The 25,245-nt window shown below is 44.8% G+C and overlaps 1 pseudogene; it reads right to left on the bottom strand.

The window, feature by feature from the left end:
• Nucleotides 1–8,028: 8,028 nt before the first annotated feature.
• Nucleotides 8,029–19,720, bottom strand: LOC128930786 (ubiquitin-associated protein 2-like; annotated as a pseudogene).
• Nucleotides 19,721–25,245: the final 5,525 nt, after the last annotated feature.

The following is a 25,245-nucleotide window of genomic DNA, read 5'->3' as shown; positions in this document are numbered from 1 at the left end:
CCTCTTTAATTTTAATGTTAAAAATAAAAAAGGAAAAGAAAAACAAATTCTCCGGACGTGGTGGCACATGCCTGTAACCCCAGCCACTCAGGAGGCAGAGGCAGGAGAATCGCTTGAACCCCGGAGGTGGAGGTCACCGTGAGCTGAGATCGCGCCATCGCACTCCAGCCTGGGTGACAGAGTGAGACTCTTGTCTCAAAATAAAGAAAAAAGGAAAAAAGAAAGAAAGAGAGAGAGAGAGAGAGAAAGAGAGAAAGGAAGGAAGGAAGGAGCCGGTCGCGGTGGCTCAAGCCTGTAATCCCAGCTCTTTGGGAGGCCAAGGTGGGTGGATCACGGGGTCAAGAGATAGAGACCATCCAGGTCAACATGGTGAAACCCCATTTCTACTAAAGATACAAAAAATTAGCTGGGCATGCTGGTGCGTGCCTGTCATCCCAGCTACTCAGGAGGCTGAGGCAGGAGAATTGCCTGAACCCAGGAGGTGGAGGTTGCGGTGAGCCGAGATCGCGCCATTGCACTCCAGCCTGGGTAACAAAAGGGAAACTCCATCTCAAAAAAAAAAAAAAAAAAAAATACCACACAAGAAACACAGAAACAACGAAAGAAACACAGGAACAACGAACGAAACACAGAAAACGACAAAAGAAACAAACAAGAAAGAAAGAACTGGAGAAGGCAATTAGGGAGAGAGAAACTAAAGGAGAAAGCACAGACAGATTTCTTTTCGAAAAATCCTCTACCGGCATAGTAAGGCCCGGGGAGGGGCTGCGACACACCTTCCACCTTAGGAATATGTTGGCCAGGAAAATAAAAATGCCACACGTAAGGTAACCGTTAAAAGTGACAATGAGCCGGGCGCGGTGGCTCAGGCCTGTCATCCCAGCACTCTGGGGAGGCTGAGGCGGGTGGGCCACCTGAGGTCAGGAGTCCAACAACAGGCTGGCCAACATGGTGAAACCCCGTCTCTGCTAACAATACAAATAAACTTCTTTAATTTTAATCAAAGAAAGAAAGAAAGAAAAAGAAAGAAAGAAAGAAAGAAAGAAAGAAAGAAAGAAAGAAAGAAAGAAAGAAAGAAAGAACTTCTCCGGGCGTGGCAGTGCATGCCTGTAACCCCCAGCCACTCAGGAGGCTGAGGCAGGAGAATCGCCTTAACCCGGGAGGCAGAGGCCGCCGCGAGCCGAGATCGTGCCCTCGAACTCCAGCCTGGGTGACAGAGTGAGACTCTGTTTCCAAAAAAAAGAAGAAAAATGACTATGAGGGCCTGGGCCAGGGTGGTTGAGTGAGTTTACCTAGGGAGGGAGGGAGGGAGGGAGGGAGGGAGGGAGGGAGGGGTGGCGGGTGGGGAGTGGGGGAGAGAGAGAGAGAGAGAGAGAGAGAGAAAGAGAAAGAAAGAAAGAAGGGGGGATATGCCTGAGTGGAAGGAGAGAAACCAAGGGGAGCAGGAGGGGACACAAAGAGGAAGGGGAAGGGACGGAGGCACAGTAGGTTATTCTAAAATGTATTCAAGACTGGGGTGGGGGTGGGCACGGAGGGCAACTCAGGAAACAAGCCGACTCCAGCAATGACACCTAATTCATGATTGCTGGCATCGCTGCCTCGAAAGGGGGGCACCGCATGTTTCTTCCTCCACACTCATTCGATGATTTCTGGGAAACGCCATTTACGAGCACACTCTGGACATCTACCTGCTTTCGCTACATCTGGGGAGAATCGGGAAAGTCCCCACTAACGACAAGGCCTAAAGTGGAGCTGTCATCCACAAAACCCAGGCAGAAGGGTCCATATGGGTTAAGAAAGACACCAAGAAAGAAAGGGAAACAACGGATCAAAGAGAAGAACAATCGGGCCCGGCCAGGGTCTCCAGGGGTCGTCTGGGCAACGAGGGAGTCGGGGGTGGGGGTGGGGGTGGGGGTGGGGGACGAATGGACTAAGGGAGGGCGGGCCTCTAAGTGGGGGGAGGTGGGGGGCGGGTGGCAGAGAGAAGCCACAGTCTCTCCTGACGGTGGGCGGGCGGCCAGAGCGTCCCGTCACGCCGCCTAGACTTCGGAGAACCGGTGACCGCTAGGTGACGCCCGATGACAACATATGCAAGTGTCAGCCCGGCACCCTCCCAGGCATTTCCCCCACAACTAATGGAGCGGAGACCCTGAGGGGGAAGGAAGCACCGTGACTCGGCAATACGCGCAGAAACACACGCACCTACGTACGTGCGTAGGTACGTAAGTACGCACGCACGCACGCACGCACGGACGTACCCACGCACGCACTCACACGCACGGCGTATCCCACAGAATAGCAGAGTGTATACCGTGATAGCGAGAGGGCCCACGCCATTTTCTTCTCTAGTAACAAAAGAAAAAGCAGGCCGAGGCCCGGCGGCCCACGCCCCTCACCCCAGCACTCCGGTAGTCAGAGGCAGAGGCGGGCGGGTCACCCGGGGTCAGGAGTTCCGAACCATCCCCGTCAACATGGCGAAACCCCCGCCTCCAGGCCCTCGAAAGGCCGGGCAGGGGCAGGAGAATCGCTGGAACTCGGGAGGTGGAGGTCGCAGTGAGCCAAGATCTCACCACCGACCGCACTTCAGCCTGGGCGACAGAGCGAGACTCCCGGGGCGGGGGGGTGGTGGGGGGGATTCGCTTCCCTCTTTAGGTGACCACGCACCGTGACACGTACACAGAGAGCTCGGAAGGTACACAGGCTCTGACCTCCTCTGTGGTTTTGAGTCGGTCTGGCGATATTTTCCAGGCCTTCCGTTTCCCCGTAAGCAGTCACAGAAATGAAAACTCCCTCCTTTCCCAATTCGTCTTCAGCTCATCATCAGGCCGCAAGAATAAGCAGCCCGACCCGACCCGACCCTCCCGCTGGGTCCGGGAGCAATTGCACTCCAGCCCGGGCGACAGAGCGAGCGAGCGAGCGAGCGGAACCTCTGTCGCAGAAGAAAACAATTAAAAAGAAGGAAGATAGATAGATAATCGGCCGGCCGTTTTGTGTCGTGCTGCGTCCTGGCACCCGCCCGGGCCGGTAGGCCCAGCTCCTCAGGGGCTGAGTCAGGGGAGCATCTCTCTAAGCCCACCAGTCAGTTCAAGGTCACAGTGACCTACGATCGGCCTGGGCGACACAGGGAGACCCCATCTCTAAAAAAGTACATGGAAGCGTGGACGGTCGTAGAAGACATACAAGGAGGTGGCGGAGCACGGGAAGGCTCCGCTCGTTCCTGAAGACCAGAGCACAGCCGGGTGCGGTGGCTCAAGCCTGTCGTCCCAGCACTTTGGGAGGCCGAGGCGGGTGGATCACGAGCTCGAGAGATCGAGACCAACCTGGTCAACGTGGTGAAACCCCGTCTCTGCTAAACATACCGGAAAATAGACAAATAAATAAATTAGCTGGGCACGGTGGCACGTGCCTGTAATCCCAGCTACTCGGGAGGCTGAGGCAGGAGAATTGCCTGAACCCAGGAGGCGGAGGTTGCGGTGAGCCGAGATCGCGCCATCGCACTCCAGCCTGGGTAACGAGAGCGAAACTCCGTCTCAAGAAATTAAAAAAGACCAGAGCACACAAACAGGACCATCCGCTTGAGGTAGCCACCGTTCCGAATCACGGCGGAGGCCTCGAGGATTTCAGAGCAAGGCCCTGCCGTCATCTGCGGCACCCGACCTCGCCTGTAAATATTTCCGCAAACCGACTCGTCCATCCATTCATTCACTCACTCATCCATCCATCCAATCCATCCATCCATCCATCCATCCATCCGTTCATTCATTTTATAGGCGCGCGCCGACAGCTCCAGCCGAGACTTCATCTCAAATAAACAAACACGTAGGTGAATCCATCAACGTCAAAAGGAAAACGCAAGGAAACGGGGCAGCACGTGGAAGCTCCGCCTTCCTCTAGACACCAGAGCAGATACACCACGGTACCGTCAGGAACAGACACAGACACGGGCAGTTCGGAATCTGTCGTCACCGTGCCAGATCGGCACCGAAAGACCGCACGTTTCCGAGCCGTCGCCGCCATCATCGGGCGTGACGGCCGAGTCACCTGCCGTGTTCGTGCTCTCACGAGCCGGGGCGGGAGAACGAGCGGGGCATTCGGCAAAGCACTCGTCTCACGTTCCTTGGCGGTCTCCCGCGTCTCTCGTGAAACCTGCCAAAGTTAGAGTCCCTTCTCCGTTCCACACCCGCCCCCCACTCCCCCCCCGCCACCGTCGACCGTCTGCAGAGTACCGAAACCAAAGGACGGTGAACACGTGTCACGCAACAGGGAGGAAAAACAACAAAGCAAAAGTCTCAGAGCTTTGTGGTACAGAATGAAGAAAATCTTGTACCCAACATCATCAACGGTTTGCGAGGTTTCAGTTACAGATTTTACTAATGGTATGCCACCTGACATGTCCACCTCAGTCATTGTCACCAGACTGGAGGAATCTGGTTCCAGCCCATGCAGTAGTTTCCAGTGCGGTGGAAGCATAAGGCGAAACCAAGGAGGCAAAAGCCAAGTCAAGACACCCCCGTTTCTTGAGCAACTATGGGCAAGGTACTTTTGACAGCCGGAGTAAGGGAATGGGAGCCTTTCCATAGTTCAGCAGCCACAGATGATCTCTGAAATGAGATATAGGCTGCTTGTTTCTGGGCTCCAGGGACAGTGAACATAAATAGGTTTGGAGCGATGTCTCCAGGGGCAAAAGGAGGAGGAATGGAATGTAAAGCAGCACAGGTAACTTACACAGAACACGCCATATCTTTGGGTTCTCCACACGTGTGGAGAGTACCTTGTGTGGAGGACTGAGTTTCAATAGATTGCCACGAGGGATCTGCTCTTCTCCATAGAAAACCCTGACTCAGGGACCATCATGGTGACTCAGTCCTATAATCCCAGCACTTTGGGAGGCCGAGGTAGGCTTATCATCTGCGGTCACAAGAGCCAGACAGCCTGGCCAAAATGGGGAAACCAACAATACAAAAATTAGCAGGGTGTGGTGAGCACCTCTTATCTCAGCTACTTAGTGGGCTGTGGCAGGAGAATCACTTGAACCCGGGAGGCGGAGTTGCAGAGCACAGAGTTCACCCTACTGGACTCATGCCTGGGTGACAGAGCAAGACTCCATAAAAAAAAAAAAAAAAAAAAAATTAGCCAGGCATGGTAGTGCATGCGTGTAATCCCATCTACTTAGGAGGCTGAGGCAGGATAATTGCTTAAACCTGGGAAGTGGTGGTTGCAGTGAGCTGGGATCATGCCACTACACTCCAGTCTGGGTGAAAGTGAGACCTCATCTCAAAAAATAAAAATAAAAAAAGAAAACGCTGACCCCTGAAGCAGGGCATCTAGGAATAATTTAACATCAGGCTTCCCAGAATTTCGTTAAGTGATGGTCCAGGGGACTACTTTCTTTCTGGTCACACCTCATTTCCCAGGAGGAGGGGCTCTCTGAATGAACCGCTGTTTCAGTGATGCCCATAGTGGACTGGCCCGCTGAGGAGATGAACAAGACCCTCTATCTGAGGTCAATCGAGGCTCTGAGGCTGCCCTATAGTTGTGCCTAAGAGGGATTCTGACTTAGAGGAGTCAATAATAATCTCACAGAGGGTAGCTTCGCCCCATTGGCTACTCAGCCAAGCACATACAGCAAAAATCTAAACCTGCGGTTTCTACTGTACTGTGGCAACACATAGGCAACAACACATGGGACACAGATACAGTGAAACTAATCTGTTTCACATGTCTAACTATGATGATTTCCAAGCATATGCACAGCTCTGGGGTAAATCCATTCCAGTCTGCCTTTCCCTTTAAAAAGAAAACATAACTCACCGGGTGCGGTGGCTCAAGCCTGTAATCCCAGCCTGGAAAACACGACGAAACCCCACTTTACTGAAAATACAAAAAATTTGTCGGGCGAGGTGGTGGGGGCCCATAATCCCAGCTACTCAGAAGGCGGAGGCAGGAGAATCCCTGGAACCCAGGAGGTGGAGCTTGCAGCGAGCCGAGGTCGTGCCATTGTACTGGAGAAAGAAAGAAAAGAGAACTCTCTCCAGGGCTCCCATCTGCTTTTGCAGGATCTGAAATGTGATTGCGGCAAAGGTTGAGAGAAGGGCCCAGGGGACAAAGGGGGGAGAAGCAAAGGCTGGAGGCACATCTGCTCACTCTGGAATGTTTCCAACCTGGGTGGGGATGACTCAGGGAAAAAGCTGACTCTGAAAATGACAAATAATTTACTGTTACCGCTTCCTTAAAAGGTGGGAGGTTCATAGTTTTTTCCCAGCATGCATTCATTTACTTCCAGGAAGTGCCATTTAGTTTACAAATACCCGGCTTCGCTGCATATGTAGGGATTTAGGATCGTTCTTGTTCATGATAACTCCAAGTGTGCTTCTACAATGCACGTATCATTGTGAACCTCGAACACCTGAGACAGGTCTCACTCATTTTAGAAAATTAATTTTGCCAAGGTAGGAGAATCGCTTGAACCCAGGAGGTGGATGTTGTAATGAGCCCAGATGGCGTCATTGCACTCCAAACTTTTGCAACAAAAGCAAAATTCAGTCTCGAGAAAAAAAAAAAAAGAAAAGAAAAGAAAGAAATACAAATAATAGAACAATGGGGCCAAGCCAGTGTGGAGGTTTCCTAGACAACAAGGCCTTGTGGGAAGGGAGGAAAGGAGTGCCTCTGAGCTCAGGGTGTGTGGGACTTCAAAGAAACCACTGCTTTACCTGGCTGCTCAAGTTTTGCCTACAAGCTTAACACCTACGTTTTCAATAAAACCGACCGGTAGGTGACGCCAGATAACAAGCAAACGACATGTCGGCCAGGAATGAGTGGGATCCCTGGTTTGCGGGTGAGCGACGAAGGGGAAGGATATGAAGGCACATGGGGTCGCCAGTCTTCTGATTTCTGTTTCATTATGTTACTGGCCAAGAGCATCCTCCCAAACGGTCCCCACAGCTCTTCAACAAATGCCCCTAGGTAAAAGAATACCATTTCTCAGAAAACAGACACGGTGGAACGCTCACATGAGCACATAATATGTATACAACTTTGTATCATAATAGTGAGCTTTCTTTGCTAAATGCCTTCGTGATGGATTTCACTAAAAGTATTGTTGAAAATATCAAATTATAGGAATGGGCACAGTGGCTCATGCCTGTAATTCTAACACTTCTACAGACCAAGGTGGAAGAATGGCTAGAGGTCAGGAGTCTGAGACTAACCTGGGCAACACAACGAGAGAGATTAGCACTACTTAAAAAAATTGCCAAGCATTGTGGAACATGCCTATATTCTCAGCAACGCAGGAAGCTGAGGCAGGAGAAGTGCTTAAGCACAGAAGTGCACTGTTGCAGTGAGTGAGCTGTGCGCAGGCTACCGGAGTACAGCTCTGGTCTGTGATTCTGAAATTCTCTTCTCTTCCTTTATTCTGTATTTTTTTGAGACAGAGGCTTTGTTGCCCAGGCTGGAGGGAAATGGCACCATCTTGGCTCACTGCAACTTCTGTCTCCAGTGTTCGAGCAATTCTCCTGCTTTAGCGTCCTGAGTAGCTGGGATTACAGGCACCTGTCCCCACGCCTGGCTAATTTTTGTATTTTTAGTAGACACGGGTTTTCATTATATTGGCCAGGCTGGTCATGAGCGCTGCTTAAATTTTCAATATGGGCCGCCGCTAGGTGACGCCCAACGAAAACCAAAACAAGTGTCATCCTGGAATAAGTTGGATCCCTGATAGAAGGGTAAGCGACGAAGTGCAGGGGACACAGGCACAGGGAGTCGAACGTTTTCTCGTGATTTCCCTTGGCCATTGTTTCGGAATGCAGGACATCCTCCAAGACGGTTCCAAAAACAATTCAACCAGAGCCCCTGGGAATGATAGTCGGATCATTGGGAACTTCTATTTATCCAGAGAGAAGAGTCTCCATTGGTGTGCGGCACAGGTACGGATAGAGGCAGGAGCTACCTCAGACAGAAGGCCAGTCTTCAGGGTTTCACAGTGGACCACAGCTTCAATCTCTCACCAACTCAGAGTAGCAATATGCGTCACCATAGAATGAAGTGAATACAAAGCGTGCTCTGAGCAAAGCCTTTCACAGATAAGACGGTGTGAACACTCACTGTTGTCCATGGCCAGTTGTTTCTTCCACAGTGCTTGTTACTTAATCGTGTTTCACAACATTCACCCTCTTGTGAATCAGTTAGGACTCTTGTTCCATGAATCCTGGAAGTTCAAAATCCGACATCACCAGAAGACCATGAATGCTATCCTAGCCTGGTAGCAATGAAGTACTTTCTCAGAAAACACACCAACACACAAACGCAAGCATGTATGAACATATGTGTACGCATTATATCTGTACAGTTTTACACTGTGATCGTGACCTTTTCTTCCCTAGATAACTTAGGGATAGCTTTCACTACATACTGTTTAAAATATCAAATTATAGGTGCCGACTACGGTGGTTTATGCCTTTATTGCCAGCCCTTTGCAGGCCAAGCTGGGAAAACTCTTGAGGCAGGTACAGTGAGACCATCCAGGAAAACACAGCCAAATCCCATCTCTAACAGAAATAGCACAAAATTCGCTGAGCATTGTGTCGTGCACACGGAGTCTCAGCTACTGAAGGGCTGAGGCAGTGACTGCTTAAGACCAAGAATTTTAGATCATATAATCCCCACTCCTTCAACACATCTGTGGCTTATGAATTGGTTAGATGGTCAGCAACATGCAGAAAACTTAATTACAGAATTCATGAAGAAAATGGAAGGAATTTTGTGGAGAAATACCTTTCACTGGGTAAATTACATAAAAATATGTATGTTCCATGTGAATGCCCACCATGGGGTGACCGCGTCAGAGTAGGATGTTGATAATAACGTGGACAGAATGACTTGTTCTATGGGTATTGATTTTTCTTATTTTCCTCCCCACTCCCGTCATCACCTCATGGACTTATGAACAAGGTGAACATAGTAGCAGAAATAGAAGCAATGCACAGCCTGAGCAACATGAACTTGGAATCCAAAAGCCCAGTCTCGATACAGCCAACTCTGAGTGTTCAATCTCACAGCACCACAGATCAACATCGAGTTTTTGATATGATGTCCTATCTGCAGTGATTCTCCAGGTGCCTGATAGTACATTTATTACACTTAATAATTTGCATAATATAAGGGGAAATAGTTTGTACTCAATGGAGTAGGCTCTTACCATGGATATAAATTTGTTTTCCTTGCATAAAATTCTTCTGCCAAAACTGCCATCCATGGACACACAGAATCCTTTATCCACCAACATGGTATTACACTCAGCCTTGCTCGGACCAAAAAATCCACTTCACAACCAAAGTTTAGCAATGTGCTCATCTTTATGGAATCCAGTGGACTTACCATGCTTTCCATTATCAAATCAAATCATATCAAATCAAGTCTATATTTTAGAGTCATGAATGGTGAAGAAAAATAATGAAAGAACTCTGAGTTCCTGAATGACTACATGGAGAGGAGGGGCCTTTTCAATCTGGTCACCCAGCAGCACTGTTATGTGTGATAAAATATGCTGTTACTCTACTGCAAATTAGGGGGGGTGGTATCTGACACTTCAGCATAAGCTAAAACATGCACTTAAATACCTAGTTGCTGAATTAGTTTAAAATGCATTCTTATGACTTTAAGAAAGACTATTTAGGATGACAAATGTTAGATTGGTCTTGCAATTTTCACCCTTCCATTTTGACCATACTAAGTTATATTAAAGAACTTGAACCACACAAAATAATTTTGTTATGGATTTAATAAACAGATAAAATGAAACAATCAAATAAAACAGATTTTATTTATTTGAGGATGTGTTTTCCAGAGCAAACTTAGATAGGAAATTTTAACTTCATGAATTTATATTCTACAAAAATATAATAAATTCAAATTAATCTGCTCTAATTTTTAATTAAATTGAATTATTTTTATGAGGGTTACTACATTTAAATAAAAATTACCTGATTTTTTTATATCAAAATTGACAGATTCTGCTTCTACACATTGTCTATAGGGACCATAATTTCTACAAGTCCACTTTTCTATATCTTTCACTCTCATCCCATTTGAATAAAAAACATCCTTTTCTGGACACACAAGGGTCAGGCAGATGCAACTATGCAACTACACGCTGTTTCACATCATTTTCTGAGGAGAACTTAAAACTGTTTTTATACACAAACATTTTGTTGGCCAACTATCAAATACAAAATTCTGACATTTGTTAAACATTGGGAAGGAAGACTTTAATACAATTGCAGTAGTTGTTATGGCCATTGTAATAGGGCTCAGAAACTGATCATAACTCTGAACACCGACAACTCAGGATTTGTACTCAATAAGTGGAATAAATCAGTGGATAAGAAATCACTGAAAAACATTCGCCAAAATATCAAAGGAAGAGAAATTTTTTCTAACAGCATTCTGGTTACAGGCTGGCTGAGGACTTAAATATCAAGAAAGGGGAATCTCAATATGAGTGGATGTAGAGGATATGTGGAATATGCTAAGTCTTAACAGAATTTCTGAAAATGAGCTTCTTAAACCACAAGCCAGGTAATAAGTCAAGGTTGGGGGCTCGGCACGGTGGCTCACGCCTGTAATCCCAGCACTTTGGGAGGCTGAGGTGGGTGGATAAAGAGGTCAAGAGATCCAGAACAACTTGATCAACATGGTGAAACCCCGTCTCTACTAAAAATACAAAAAATTAGCTGGGCATGGTGACACATGCCTGTGATCCCAGCTACTCGGGATGCTGAGGCAGGAGAATCGCCTGAACCCAGGAGGCAGAGGTTGCGGTGAGCAAAGATCATGCCATTGCACTCCAGCCTGGGTAACAAGAGCGAAACTCCGTTTCAAAAATTAAAAAGTCAAGGTTGGCATAGTCAAAGAAAGGGTTCAGTTAATCTTCACTAACCTTTGTTCATAAACGACGTTTTTATCACAACCAAGACTTTTCCTCATTGGGTCTGAAAGGTAATAAACACCAAAAGAATTTTTGTTTGGGAAATCAACACCCACTTTATCTGAGAAAACTCCACCTTCTCCTGTTTATCTTTAAATTTAGTGTAGAAAAAGAGCAGTGGTCATTGCCACATTTCTTATTTTACTTATCTCCTTCAAAACAGACTCACTTTTATGCAAACAGCAACTTACCAAACACAAAAGTTATAGCTCCTGACCACTATTGAAGCTAACAATGACTAGAGGACCTTTAAGACAACTGGGCATAAATAATCAGAAGTATCGATGGGACTTTGGGAAGACTCCTCAGATGGAGCTGACACAGCTGTGTGAGTCACTTTGACCTTTTATTTTTTCTCTTTCTTGCTCTCTGAAATGCACGTAGTTTTTGGTGCAGGCTGGTCCTCCTACAGTCATCTAGGGCCAGAGACAGCCTACAGGATAAAACCGTCTACCAAAAGATTGTAGCAGGTAATGGTGCCAAGAGGGCTGACTAAAAGTAGCTATGGTGTGTGGCTCTCATGGAAAGAAACAAAGGGGGAAAGTAAATACAACACCTTCAACTGAAACACCCAGGCATTTGCATTGGGACTAATGAAGAATGGGGAAAAGCAAGCCATGGTAACCGCTCACCCAGAAGTAACACAAACCCAAGGGAACCTGCCCTGTCCAGGGAAGTGGTGAGCAAATGTGTGACTCTGGGAAGCCACACTTCTCCCATGGATCTCTGCAACCTCAGTTCAGGAGATTTTCTTATGAACCCATTCCACCAGGGCCTTTGGTCTGACACACACAGCTACATGGTCTTGGCAAAACAACTGCTCAGACACAAACAGGATCTCAGGAGCTTCACGTGCTTTGGCTCCGGGATCTCTGGAAAAGATGACTGCAACTCAGACAAGGTGGGAGGTTGGACCTCTGTAAACACCCCTAGAGAGGAAGCTGAATCCATGGGCCTGAGCAGCGTCAGTCTGTGGGCCCCATTTCCGTGATGCCCTACATGATAAGACTCATTGGCTTGGAATTCCAGCCAGCCCCCAGCAACAGTGTTGCAGCTACTTGAGACGAAACAGAGTTCTCGGAGGCAGGGAAGGCTGCCATGTTTGCTATTTGAATGACTCAGCCATTCCAGCCTGGACTTAGGAGAGTCCAAATAAAATTGACGGCAGATGGAGTGAACCCTCAACACAGCACTGTGGCTCTACCAAAATGTGGCCAGACTGCTTCTTGAAGTGGGACCCTGAGGCATTTTTTATCTAATGGTGGGGCCTTCTGCCAGAGCCTCTGGACAGCCCCTTTCATATTCTCCAGCAGAGTTTTGATTTCTTCCTGGATGCAGTGCCCAGTGGAAGGAGTGAGCCCCCCCCCCATTTGCTGTTTGTACTCAGCCATTCCAGCCTGTCGGCTTAGGAGAATCCAAATCATTCAGGATCAGAAAGGGTACCCCAGCACAGCACAGTGGCTCCAACATAATGTAATCAGCCTGCTTCTTTAATTGGGACCCTGATATGCTCCTCATCTCTGGATGGGCCAGATGTTTTCTGGCCAACAGAGGTTTAAAAACTTTCTGAGAGTTCCTAGAGAAAGAGTGGGCTACCATCTATGCTGTTTCAGCACCTTAGCTCTTTCAGTCTTTTGGCTATGGAGAGCCCAACCTGATGAGGGGTAGAAATGGTACCAGCACAGCATGGCTGATCTATGAAAGTGAAGCTAGATGGCTTCTTTAAGTGGGTCTCCAATCCTGTTCCTCTTTGCTGTGTAAGAACTACCAACCAGAGTCTCCAGGTACCTTCTAAAGGTGTGTTTAAACCAGTAGCAGGCCTCCTGCACCTCTCCTGGGATGGAGCTCCCAAAGTGGTGGGCTCCTATATTTCTTGTTTTACAGACTTCACTGGTGATACTTCCAGTTACTGGGAAATTTGAGGTGACTGGAGACTGGAGTAGAAGCCCTACACACTGTAATAGCCCTACACAAAATAGCCAAACAAACAAATAAACAAAAAAGGGAAACAAACAAAAAAACAACTCAAAGGTCAGCAACCTCAAAGATTAAAGGTAGATAAGCACACACATGTGAGAAATAGTTAGTTCAAGTATTCTAAAACTCAAAAATCACAGTGCCCTCTTTCTCCAAAATGACCACATTTCCAGCAAGCTTTCAGAATAAGGCTGAGATGACTTATTTGAGATGACTGAAATAACAGAAGTAGATTCCTGTATGTGGATAAAAGTTAACTTCACTGACTTAAAGGAACATGTTCTAACTCGATGCAAGACAGTTAAAGATTACAATATATATGATATTTCAGGAGCTGATAAACAAATTAGCCAGAATAGAAAAGAACTTAACCAACCTGATAGTGCTGAAAAACACAATGCAATAATTTCATAATGCAATCACAAGTATTAATAGCAGAATAGACCAAGCAGAGGAAAGAATATCAGAGCTTGATGACTGTGTTTCTGAAATAAGACAGGCAGACAACAATAGAAAAAAAGAATAAAAGAAATAAGCAAAATCTTTGAGAAATATGGGATTATGTAAAAAGACCAAATCTATAACTGATTAGTATACCTTAAATAGTTAGTGAGAGGCTTGGCATAGTGGCTCATGCCTGTAATCCCAGTACTTTGGGAAGCTGAGGTGGGCAGATCACCTGAGTTTGGGAGTTTGAGACCAACCTGACCAACGTGGAGAAACCCCATTTTTACTAACAATACAAAATTAGCTGGGCATGGTGGTGCATGCCCATAATCTCAGCTACTCGAGAGGCTGAGGCAGGAGAATTGCTTGACCATGAGACACAGAGGGTGTGATGACATGAGATCATGCCGTTGCACTCCAGCCTGGGAAACAAAAGCAAAACTGCATCACAAAACCAATTTGGAAAAGATATTTAAGTAAATCATCCATGAGAACTTTCTAACCTTGTTATACAGGCCAACATTAACATCCATAAAATGCAGAGAACTCTAGTAAGATACTCCATGAAAAGATCATACCAAAGACATATAATTATCAGATTCTCCAAAGTTGAAATGAAAACTTATTACCAGCCACTACAAAAACACACTGAAGTACACGGACCATTGACACTATCAATTAGCTACATGAACAAGTTTGCAAAGTAACCAGCTAGCATAAGATAACAAAATCAAATCTACATATAACAATAATGTAAGTGGACTAAATGCCACAATTAATGCACACAGAGTGGCAAGTAAATAAAAAACCAAGACCCATTGGTATGCTGTCTTCAAGACACCCATCTCACATGAAGTGACACATATAGGCTCAAAATAGAGGGATGGAGAAAACTTTACCAAACAAATGAAAAACAGAAAAAGTAAGGGTTGCAATCCTAGTTTCCAACAAACTAGACTTTTTTTTTTTAGACTGAGTTTCACTCTTGTTACACAGGCTGGAGTGCAATGGTGTGATCTTGGCTTACTGCAACCTCTGCCTCCTGGGTTCAGGCAATTCTCCTGCCTCAGCCTCCTGAGTAGCTGGGATTACAGGCACATGACACCATGCCCAGCTAATTTTTTTATTTTTAGTAGAGACGGGGTTTCACCATGTTGACCAGGATGGTCTCGATCTTTTGACCTCATGATCCACCTGCCTCAGCCTCCCAAAATGCTGGGATTTCAGGTGTGAGCCACTGTGCCAAGCCCCCAAAATAGACTTTAAACCAACACAAAAATAAACAAAACAAACAAACAAAGAAACAAAAAAGACAAACAGAGTAATCAGATAATGGCAAAGGATTCAATTCAACAAGACCTTACTATTCTAAATATATGTGCACCCAACACAAGAGTACCCAGGTTCATGTAATAAATTTCTGGAGATCTTTAAAGAGACCTAGATCACCGCTACACAATAAGAGTGGCAGACTTTAACACCCCACTGACAATATTAGACAGATTATTGAGACAGAAAATTAACAAAGATATTCAGGATATGAACCTAGCTTTGGATCAAATGGATGTGATGAATATTTACAGAACTCTCCACCCAAAAACAGCAGAATGTACATTCTTCTCATCACCACATGGCACTACTTCTGAAATCTGTCACATAGTCTGAAGTGAAACATTCTTCAGAACTAAAATCATAATAAACAGTGTCTCAGACAACAGCACAAATTAGAGCAGAAAATAAAGAAATTTACTAAAAACCATAAAATTAAGCAGAAACTGAATAACCAGCTCCTGAATGACTGTTAGGTTAATAATGAAATTAATGCAAGTATTAAGAAATTCTTTGAAACCAGTGAAAACAAAGACAAAACATACCAGAAGCTCTAGGACACAGCTAAAGCAGTGCTAGGAGAAAAATTTATAGCACTAAATGCCCACATTCAAAAGCCAGAAAGTCAAGTTGACAACTTAACATCACAACTAAAATAACGACAGAAATAAGAGCAAAGAAATTCTACAGCTAGTAGAAGAAAAGAATTCACCGAAATCAGAGCTGAACTGAAGGAGATAGAAATATAACCAATAATTCAAAAGATCAACAAATTCAGAAGCTGGTTTTTTCTTAGAAACTAATTATATGGAAAGACAACCAGATATACTAATAAGGAAGAAAAGATAAAAAATTTAAATAAACACAATCAGAAATAGTAAATGTGACCACTGAATTCACAGAAATAAAAATAACCATCAGAAAATACTATAAACAACTCTATGCTCGTAAGCTAAAAAATCTAGTAGAAATGGGTAAATTTCTGAATACATACATCCTCCAAGACTAAACCATGAATAAATTGAATCCCTGAAAACACAAATAACAGGCTCTAAAATTGAGGCAGTAACAAATGTCCTACCAACCGCAAAAAGCCCAGAACCAACGATTAGCAGCTGAATACTATCAGATTTACAAAGAATAACTGGTACAATTCCTACTAAACCTATTTCAAAAAATTAAAACAGAGGATTTTCTCCCTAATGCTTTTTATAAGACCACATCATCCTGGTACCAAAACCTTGCAGAGACACAAGAGATAAAGAAAACTTCAGGCCAATATTCTTGATGAACATTGATGCAAACATTTTTAACAAAATAGTGGCAAACTTCATCCAGCAGCACATCAAAATGATTATTCATCACAGTTAAGTAGGCTTCATCCATGGGATGTGAGGTTAATTTAACATATACAAATCAATATGATTCATCATATAAACAGAACTAAAGATCAAAACCACATGACTTCTGTGAATAGATGCAGAAAAATCTTTCAACATAATTCAACATGCATTCAGGTTAAAAACTCTCAATAAACTAGGAATTGAAAAAACATCCCTCAAGATAATAAGAACCATATATGACGAAACCACAGACAACATCATGCTGAAAAGGCAAAAGTTGAAAGGATTTTTCTCTAAAATCAGCATAAGACAAGGATGCCCTCTCTCACAACTCCTATTTAAGCCAGTATTGGAAGTACTGGCCAGAGCAATCAGGTAAGAGAAAGAAATAAAAGACATTCAAATCAGAAGAGAGGAAGTTCAACTACAGTTGATAGCAGGTGACATAATTTCATATCTAGGAAACCCATATCGGCTCAGCCCCAAAGCTTCCTAAGCTGATAAACATCTTTGTCAAAGTCTCAAAATACAAAATAAATATGCAAAAATCACTAGCCCTAACATTTTTATACACCAAAAACCGTTAAGCCAAGGGCAAAATCATGAATGACCTCTCATTCACAATTGCCACAAAAAGAATGAAATACCAAGGAATGTAACTAACAGGGGAAGTGAAAGGTCTCCACAAGGAGAACTATAAACCACTATCCAAGGAAATCAGAGCTGACATAAGCGAATGGAAAAACATTACATGCTTATTGATAGGAAGAATTACAATTTTTTGAAAAGCCACACTTCAGGAATGTCTCCTGCGTGGTGTGGTGATTCTGCGTCTGGTTCTGTTGGGGTTGGGCCAAGGTTGTGGCCGGGGCTGGGGAGGAGGCATCCCAAAGGCCGAACTTTGTGAGGTCACCAGAATAAGGGTTGCCGGCCAGGCTACCATCCCCCCCAGTCAGCGGAGTAGTGAGTGTGGGAAATAGGATGCTGTAGTAATACAATGGAAATCTTGTTTGAAGCATCTGCAAGTCATCATAACCATATACTTGTGGCGGATAGGCATGTAACAGCCCTGGAGCCACAATACACGGATTAGGCAACAACGGTGGGACCCCAGGAGGGAGGCTGGGAGGAGCTTTTCCTGAAGTCGTGGCAACTGAACTTCGAGTCGAGGCTGTGACAGGGGAGTTGCAGCCTAGGCTGAGACCCAGACTACTGCCACTATTGAGAGTGGAGGAGACACTGACCACTGGGGGAGGTGCAGAGACTGTGCTGGATGTGGTGGAAAAAGTGCTGGAGGAAGAATAGAGATTCGTTTCACTCTCCATGCTTGTGTGCAAAAGAGTGGATGTTGAAGTGTGCCCAGAAGATGTTGATGACGAAAGGGTATTCTGCTGCGTAGATAATGTGCTGCTGTGTTGTGTGGTGTTAGTATTTCGAATCTCCTCACTGTGGCTCAAGCCACCCAAGGAGGATGAGTGCAGATTGGTTGTTGTCACTAAGGAAGGTGCAGATACCATTTCATTGAGAGCGGGGATGCTAGAAGTGGAGGGTAAATCAGATTTTACTGCAGAGCTTGTAGCACCTTCAACAGATTGAGTGGTCCGTAATTGTGTGGCCTGCACAGAACTGAAGCCATTCTTTGCCTGAGTCAGGTCCTTTTGGGGTGATGAAGAGATGGAGCTGGGGTACCACCGAGTCTGTGTGGATCTCTGTTCATAAAGAGGGCCCTGAGCATTATTTTGGGAGGTATAGGTTGTCGACTGAATTGGGCCACTCTGATAACGACTCCTGACTCTGGTTAGATCAAATTGTAGATGAAGATTCGCTGGCCGTGCTGGTATATAGGCTACTGGAGCTGGCTTGAAGAGGCGCTCGTGGTAGCGGTGGACTCATAATCAGAAAGGACTGGCTCTGACCCAAACTGCAATGCCCCAAACTGCAGGTTTAGCCCTGAGATAGCTGCTGAGCCAGGCATCTCCACAGCCAGAGCAGGAATCTTTGAAGTCAAGGAGGCTTTTTTCTCCTGCTGTTTCAGCTTTTTCTGAGCTGGCTAGGGCTAGAGGACTGGTTGTCTGAAGATCTAGGTGACATCGATGGAGCCGATGTGGATTTCCTTGGCAGAGGAGAAGACTGAGGTGGAGGTGCAGCTGTGGAGGTAGCCACTGCAGGTGACTTCTCCTGAAGGAACGCCTCCATCATGGTTGAAGATGGGGTAAAAGCCTGGCGCTTTATAAAGGGGCTGTGCACTGTTGAATCATTTGGGTTCTTCAAATCATACTACACCAATGATGGGGATTGTGTCATCAAGCCCATGTACCAAGAGGAGGTGGTGGTGCTTCCAGTCTAAGAATGCTGAACTGCCAACTGAGCCAGGGCTTGAGCAGTCTTGAATTGCTCCAAGAACTGGGAGCCCGTAGTACTGCCACCTTTAGCTTCATTCACCATCACCAAATCCTTTCCCCAGCAGGCTCACCATACTGTGATGAGAAAATGTGTTCCCTGAAGCCGGCTGTGTTGTGGAGTCTGCTTTGAGTTGCTGAACACCAGAGGCTGGGCCAGAGAAGGAGCCTGAGATGGATCCAGATTAGATGAATCATTCTCCATTGTAGATGGTGTCTTCCCGAGAAGAACAGCAAGGTCAATTCTCTGACCAGCAGTGATTGTCACATTCTCCACAGGCAGAGGCACTGAAGACACATTAGAGGCAGTGAAGATCTTGGTCTCAGAAAGATCTTCATTCCAATCTTCAGTCCCCCATTCCTCTGTTGCAGTCCTCCATGCACCAGGAGCAGTCTGAAATTTTCGGGGATAATTTGACCCCTCAACCCCAATGAAATCAAGTCTCATCTCATCATCTGGTTCAAAGTGGCCAGTGTTGTTCTATGTATTGCTGCTACTATTGCCATAGTTATCATGAGTATTGGCTGGCTCTGCATAATCAGCTGGGTTAAAAGTTCCCATTCCTTGAGCAGAAAAACTTTCTCCTCGCCTACCAGAGCCACCTCTGCCTTGGCCACGGCCCCTTCTTCCTGTTTCCGTTCCTCTTCCAGAAGGCCCTCCACTGTTGGTGCCATCCAATCCATTTTCCTGACCTCAAACCACAGCTGGTTTTGATAACGCCCCATGCATACACTCTCATCCATGGCTGGCACCTCTCCCCCATCTTGGTGGCCCACCACGTAGCTGACTATAGTCTCTGTTCCGGTCTCTATTTTCTTTGCCTTCCTCATTGTATTCCATCTGGCTGCCGTCCTTCTGGCCTGAGACTCCCTTCTTCTTCCCGACCATCTCCCAGGAATGCGTGTCTGGGTTTCCTTCCAGAAGAACATTGATGGCTCTGTTGACATCTGCTTTGCAGTTGTGCAAAGCAATTACACATTCATCCTGGTTCTTGCCCATAATATCAATCTTTTCACCTTTTCCTCAAAGTCGCATCATTATGGTCTGAAATCAACTGTGCAAGTTGAATTTCTTCTGCAGTGGCCTGTGGCCACTGCTTGTGCTGTGGCTGGTTTTGGTTTTGAGGTTGTTCCCAGTTTCCCCAGGTTCAGTTAGTGCCCACCGACATAATCATTTACAGTATATACAAATAACAGTATTTACAAGGCAGAATACTCAGTCTCCTCCACACTGACACCCCAGGCCGCGTGGCCCCTGTCATGTAATATAAGATTCCCTCTTCCCCACCCCCTCCCTCCTTTTTCCTCTAGCGCTCTCTCTTGCGCCTTCCCCCCCAATATTTTTTTTCATCTTTAGGAAATTGTACTGAGCCTTCATTTTCTGCTCCCATAGCTACCAGGTCACCAGCCTCAGGGTGGGATCTGGTGGCTGCTGTACCATATTTTGGCTCCAGGATGTAAGCTACCTGGACCAGTGGATCTGAATCACTGTACGTAGCTTCTGTTGGGCAGAGATTTCCTCAGGGGTTAGTTTTTGACAAGGTTCTGAGGTGGGAAATTAAGGAAAGAAAGAAAGTTAAAATCAAAGAGAGAAACAAGTTCTCTGTATTAGGCTGATGGCAGTCAACAGGTGAAGCCCAGGCCCAGAAAAAACCTTGATAACATTATCTGAGAAGCCAGAGCTGAGAGAAATGTACTTTGGAAACACTTCCTGCACTCTCTCAACATAAGGAGGGAAGCATAAATTTTTCTTTCACCCTTACCCCTATAGTGTAAGTAAACGTAGGAATTTATAGGTATCTCTGTCCTGTATAAGTGATGCTGACAGTGATATGAACAATCAGGTTCAGGCTGAGGCAGTCTCAGATAGAGATGAGAGACTTGTTGGGAACTGGAACAAAGGTAACTCTTGTTATGTTTTACCAGAGAAACTGGTGGCATTTTGCTCCTGCCCTAGAGATCTGTGAAACTTTGATATAGAGAGAAGTTATTTACGGTGGAAATAATTTCAAAGCAACGAAGCATTTAAACCATGACTAGGGTCCTGTTAGAAGCATTCTGTTTTAAAAAGGAAGCAAAGCATAAAAGTTCAGAAAATTTGCAGCCTGAGAATGCGGTAGAAAGAAAAATTCCAGACAGGTGTGGTGGCTCACACCTGTCATCCCAGAACCTTTGGAGGCCAAGGCAGGCAGATCACCTGAGGTCGGGAGTTCAGGACCAGCCTGGGAAACACGGAGAAACCCATCTGTACACAAAATACAAAATTAGCCCGGTGTGGTGGTGGGCTCCTGTAATCCCAGCTACTTGGGAGGCTGAGGCAGGAGAATCGCTTGAACCTGGGAGGTAAATGTTGTGAGCTGAGATTGCGCCATTGCACTCCAGCCTGGCAACAAAAGCGAGACTCTGTCTTTAAAAAAAAAAAAAAGGAAAATAAAACCCCATTTTTATGGGGAATTTCAAGCCAGCTGCATAAATTTATATAAGCAGAAAGAAGCCAAATGCTAATCCACAATATTATGGGATAAAAGGGTCTCCAGGCCATTTCACAGACCTTCACAACAGCCCCTCCCTTCACAGTCCCAGAGGCCCAGGAGAAAAATGTAATTTTTTTGGCAAGGCTCAAGGTCCCATGTGGTGTGCAGCCTAGGGATTTGGTGCTCTTTGTCCCAGTTGACCCACCCATTGCAGACAGAGGCCAATGTAGACCTCAGGTTGTGGCTTCTGAGAGTGGAAGGGCCACGCCTTGGCAGCTACCACTTGGTGTCGAGCATGCAGGTGCACAGAAATCAAGAATTGGGGTATGGGAACCTCTGCCTGAATTTCAGAAGATGTGTGGACAGCCTGGATGCTCAGGCAAAATTTGTTGCAGGGGCAGGCCCTCTACAAGGGAAGTGCAGAAGGGAAATGTGGGGTTGAAGCCCCCTCACAGAGTCCCTACTATGGCACTGCCCAGTGGAGCTGTGAGAAGAGAGCCACCATCCTCTGGGCCCCAGAATGCTAGATCCACCAACAGCTTGCACCAAGCACCTGGAAAATCTGCAGCCACTCAACATAAACCCATGAAAGCAGCCAGGAGAAAGACTGTACTCTGAAAAGCCACAGAGTTGGAGCTTCCCAAGACCATGGAAACCCACCTTTTGAATCAGGGTGACCTAAGTGTGACACCTGGAGTAAAAACTTTATTGTGGAGCTTTAAAATTTGATTTTCTCACTGGATTTTGGACTTGAATGGGCCCTGTAACTTTTGTTTTGGCCAAATTTTCCCATTTGGAATGGCCGTATTTACCCAATACCTGTATTTCCATTGTATCTAGAAAGTAATTAGCTTGCTGTTGATTTTACAGGCTCATAGGCAGAAGAAACTGGCCTTGTCTCAGATAAGACTTTGAGCTGTGGAATTTTGGGTTAATGCTGAAATGAGTTAAGACTTTGGGGGACTGTTGGGAAGGCATGATTGGTTTTGAGATGTAAGAACATGAGATATGGAGGGGCCAGGGGCTGAGTGATATGATTCAGTTCTGTCCACACCCAAATATCAACTTGGATTGTACCTCCCCGAAATCTCACATGTTGTGAAAGAAACCCAAAAGAAGGTTATTGAATCATGAACACCAGTCTTTCTTGTGCTATTCTCGTGATAGTGAATAAGTCTCATGAAATTTGATGGGTGTATCAGGTATTTCTTTATCAGCAGCATGAAAACAAACTAATACAACTTCTAAAGTCACCTCATTGTAAAAAGAAAATTTCAGGAGTAGACAACGTGCTTAACCACTGTGTATCTCAATCTTATAGACATAGATATACTTTAATATTTCACATATTTTTAATTTTGTGTATCTTTTCAGTTGTAAGATGTGGTTGTAATTTTTTTTTAAACGGAGTCTTGCTGCTGCCCAGGCTAGAGTGCAGTTGGCATAATCTAAACTCACTGCAACCTCTGACCCTCAGATTCAAGCAATTCTCTTGTCTCAACCCCCCAAGTAGCTGGGACTACAGGTGCCTGACACCACAGCAGGCTAATTTTTGAATTTTTAATAGAGATGGGGTTTCAGCATATTGGTCAGGCTGGTCTCGAACTCCTGACCTCAGGTTATCCACTCTCCTTGGCCTCCCAAAGTGCTGAGATTACAGACATGAGCCACCACACCCAGCTGTATGGTTGTACTTTTCAAAAGTTTTCATTGTGGCAATTTCTCATTTAAATCTAATTAAATTAAATCTAACCACTAATTATGAGAATAATTACTTTTTTAAATAAATAAAAACATCAAATGAAGTTATTTTTGTGTTAGAATTATTAAACATATTAAAACAAAAATCAATTTTAAATAGGGAATCTGAAAGCAAAAACAATTATTTACTGAACTAATTTAAATAGATGAATATTAATCCTGGCAATGGTGTTAGAATATTCTTAAACTCTGAAGAAATGTAACAAACTATTAAATTCTGAAAACTGCTGAAGTTTGTAATATTTTTTAATGTGAAAAACTAAGGTTATTAAGTTACCTTTCTTTGAATGCTTCACCCTTAATTTCATGAAGAAATAGTCTTGTCATAATGGACAAAGGCCAAATGTTTTCTGTTATCATCTAGTTATAATCTGTGTCAAGTATAAAATATGATCTTACTAGATCAACAAATCGAAGAGGCCTAAATTTATTATTTTATAAAATAATAAGATAATTAAACTAGCTTCATTCTTGTGCTTTTATATGAATGAAAGTACTCTGCAAATACATCTCCTAATATTGGAAATGTTATTCCTGACTCCTGTAGGGAAGATAAAATAACTAGCAGATTAATTGGCAAATTATATTCAAGAACTTTTTTCAAAACAGGTTTTATGGCTTAATATATCACAAAGCTACAATAATGAGCACTGAGAATTAGATTACTTTAAATTAAGATTAGCTAGGGATGCGCTTATATTCTTGACATTATATTCTCTCTGTAATTTCAGCCCATGAGTAAGTAATTATTTCTCACCTCCTGCATGGCTTTGGTATTAGTCAGTTTCCAGAAGAGTTTGTTTTCCAAACAAGGGTACCACTTACTACAAATTTAATTTAAAGATGGAATTGGCTTTCATTTGTGATTTTAGAATTTTATGGATTCTATTTAGAGGCTCAAACAACACTGATTCACTTGATTTAGCTTCAAATGAGTAATGAAGTCTAGCTTAGCAGGTTTTATGTTGTCAGTATTCTTTGCCTAAGATTCCACAGCTCTTCCTGGATATTAATACACTATTATGTGTGCAGTTTCTTTAATTTTGGTCCAAGGAAAGCAGAGGTACATCCATTTGTTTCCATTCTAAACAATCCTGCAGCTCAACCACACTGACAGTAGAGCCCACTCCCTGTCCTGAACCCAGGCCTGGGGTGAAGATCTGCCCAGGAAAATCTCCCATCCAGAGCATTTTCACAAGCGGCATTTTATAAAATGACAGTTACATAGATTTGGAAGGAGACCGAACAGGATCATGAGTGAGTGCAAACCCATGTGTCAGATAGAAGACTGCAGAGTCAGAGGTTAGTGAGTGCTAAACACATCTGCAGTAAGGAAACAGAGCAATCAACCGAGAATGACTAATCACCTGGGCTGATGGCACCATTTTTGACTTCTCTTTCTCTTCTCTTTTTTTGCAGAATTCTTTCTTAGGTAAGATCATGACTGAGAAGTCACCTCACAGTGTATAATATGACGACTAGAGCTTCACATACACCTTTTTCTTTGATGTCACAATCCTGTAATTAGGAAGTAACTAACATGTTGAAAAAATGTTCTATGCTGACCACTGGAGGAGGAAAAAATTCAGATCAAAACGTCTCATTTGGAGGCCAGGTGTAGTGGCTCATGCCTGTATCCCAGCACTTTGGGAGGCCAACGCAGGTGGAAAACCTGAGCTCAAGAGTTTGAGACCAGCCTGGTCAACATGGTGAGAACCCATCTCTACTAAAAGTACAAAAATTAACTGGGTGCAGTGGCAAGTGCCTATAATCCCAGCTACTCAGGAGGTTGAGGAAGGGGAATCACTTGAGCCCCAGAAATAGAGGTCGCAGTTTGCAAAGACTGCATGATTGCACCCCAGCCTAGGTGACAGAATGAGACCTTTGTCAAACAAACAAACAAACAAAAACACAAAAAACAAACAAAAAACACAAGAAAGTGAGATATTTCTGCTCTTTCCCCCAAATTACTATCTCATTTTAGTGAAGACCACACATTACATGAGAGCCAGGGGTATGTGGCTGCACTCGTCTTCCCCTTCAAGTCACAGACCCCCTCTGTCTCTGCTAGTCCCTGGTGAGCACAGGGTCACCAAGGGAGACCTAGGTCGCCAGGATCACACAGCTTTTTCTTTCTCCTGGTCCTGAGCTTCCAAGTCTTCTTATATCTGAGCCCTAACCCCCAACCTGCATTCTTCCTCCTCTGAGGTCACTTCCCAGATTCAGTGTTCCCTTCTAATTGCAGAGAGGCCTGTCTTCTGTGCTGAGTTTGAAGCCTGGGCTCTCCTCTCCTCAGCTGCCTTGTGACTCTGAAAGTGTGTGTTGGGGAAGGCAGGGATGAGAAGACAGGCCAGTAGAGTCACCAGCTCTGGCTCAAGGTCTCAGACCATTTTTTAATGATTATTAATACTCTTTTTATTATTGCCATTGGGAAAAGCAACAGTTAACCCACACTGCCATCCAAAAAGTCTATTGGGTGACTTTTTTTCTGCACAACAACTTGTTGTAGACTTGACACAAACTGAAAAATA

This window comes from Callithrix jacchus, chromosome Y (genome assembly GCF_049354715.1).
Source record: "Callithrix jacchus isolate 240 chromosome Y, calJac240_pri, whole genome shotgun sequence".
NCBI classification, from domain to species: Eukaryota; Metazoa; Chordata; class Mammalia; order Primates; family Cebidae; genus Callithrix; species Callithrix jacchus.
Note: the sequence above shows the minus strand (reverse complement) of the source record. Positions and strands in the feature narration are given on the sequence as shown.